The sequence below is a fragment of the Hemiscyllium ocellatum genome, unplaced genomic scaffold (assembly GCF_020745735.1).
Source record: "Hemiscyllium ocellatum isolate sHemOce1 unplaced genomic scaffold, sHemOce1.pat.X.cur. scaffold_1566_pat_ctg1, whole genome shotgun sequence".
Classification (NCBI taxonomy): Eukaryota; Metazoa; Chordata; class Chondrichthyes; order Orectolobiformes; family Hemiscylliidae; genus Hemiscyllium; species Hemiscyllium ocellatum.
Window position 1 is genome coordinate 101877 of NW_026867811.1, and position 1815 is coordinate 103691.

Consider the following 1815-nt stretch of genomic DNA (forward strand, 5'->3'; position numbering starts at 1 on the left):
CACGATCAGAGACATCACGTACCCTTGCACCTGGAGGCAACATACCAATCGTGAGTCTCTCTCGTCCCACAAAACCACATGTCTGTGCCCCAAACTATCGAGTCCTCAATAACTATTGCTCTGCTCTTTTCCAACCTTCCCTTCTGAGCATTGGGAACAGGCTCCGTGCCAGAGGCCTGAACCCCACTGCTTACCCCTGGTAAGTCGTCCCCCACGACAAGTATCCAAAATGATACACTTGTTCTTCAGGGGAACGACCGCAAGGGGTCGCTGCACTGGCTGCTATCTCCAAGTACCCCTCACTATCACCCATCTGTCTGCAATCTTTGGAGTTGCTACTTCCCTAAAGCTCCGATCCATGACCCCCTCTGCCTCCTGAATGATTCTAATTTCATCCAACTCCAGCTCCCGTTCCCGAAGACGGTCTTGGAGGAGCTGGAGATGGGTGCACTTCCTGCAAGTGTAATCTGCAGGGACGACCATGGCATCCCTCAGCTCAAACATGTTGCAAGAGGAACATTGCACTGTCTTCGCTGCCATCCCTCTAAAAGTAACCTTTAAAAAAATCTAGGTCTGAAGAATAGAACAAGCAAAATGCAGCACTAACCTGTTTACCATAACGGATCTTATTATAAGGTTAGAGGAGGAGGGCGGGTGGGAGGGACTACCCCTGTAGTGCCTCGGGAAACTCTCCTGCGCGCATTTATAGGAAGAAAGACCTACCAGGTTAGCTTGCGCTACACCAGCTTCCGGGTCCACTCCGCGCTTTTTTGCAATAAAGGCGCGCAGGAGAGTCCCGCAGATGTGACTTGACTCTAAGTCTCCCCAATGTTCTCGAGATCGCATCGGGAGCAATGGACGCAAAAAAGTTACCTTGATGGACGCACCGGTGAAAGTCTTCTTACTGCTGCAGCCCAGGTTCGATTCCCGGCAGCGAGGCCATTTTCAGCAGAGCTACAAGGCTGGCTTTATGTCTCCCTGGTGGTCTAGTGGTTAGGATTTGGCGCTCTCACCGCCGCGGCCCGGGTTCGATTCCGGTCAGGGAAGCTGTTTTTAGCTGGCCTACGGGCTGTCCATTCTTCTGAATGCGCTTTACAGTTGTTTTGTGTATGCTTCACCGTACCTGGTTGTGCTGCAGTGTGATGTAGCTCTTTCAAATCGCATCCTGATGCAGATTTGTTTGTATGTGTTGGGATGATTGCTCCTGCAGCTACAAACGAGTGAACAGTCTTCACTCTCTCGACGGAGCAGGTCGGGGCTGATGCTTGGCAGTGTAGGTTTGTAGACGCGGTTACGTGTGTTGTTTACAGTTTAAATTTAATTTTCTTGTATCCATCAATGTAAGTTTCTGTGTCCATTGCTCCCATGCGATCTCTATAACATTGGGGAGACAGGAGAGTCAAGTCACATCTCCGGGACTCTCCTGCGCGCCTTTATTGGAAAAAAGCGCGGAGTGGACCCGGAAGCTGGTGTAGCGCAAGCTTACCTGGGTAGGTTTTCTTCTCCTGCGCGCCTATATTGGGAAAAAACTACCCAGGTAAGTTTGCGCTACACCAGCTTCCGGGTTCGCTCCGCGCTTTTTTCGAAAAAGATATTTAAATTTAAACCGTGAAACAAACGTAACCGCGTCTACAAACAGACAGTGCCAAACAGCCCTTACCTGCTCCGCGGAGAGAGTGAGGATTGTTCACTCGTTTGTGGGTGTTGGATGATTGCTTCTGTGGTTAAGTATTTGGTTTGCGTGTGTTGTTTTTCTGTCGACGCTAGTTGAAGTTCCCCATTGACTGTTCGCCCTACTGTGACATCTAGGAATGG

The 1815-nt window shown here is 50.1% G+C and overlaps 1 non-coding gene across 1 annotated transcript; it reads left to right on the forward strand.

Annotated features, from left to right (window-relative positions):
* Window positions 1–975: 975 nt before the first annotated feature.
* trnae-cuc (transfer RNA glutamic acid (anticodon CUC)) lies at window positions 976–1046 on the forward strand. The gene has a single exon. It is a non-coding gene; the product is annotated as a tRNA-Glu (tRNA).
* The last annotated feature ends 769 nt before the right edge of the window (window positions 1047–1815 follow it).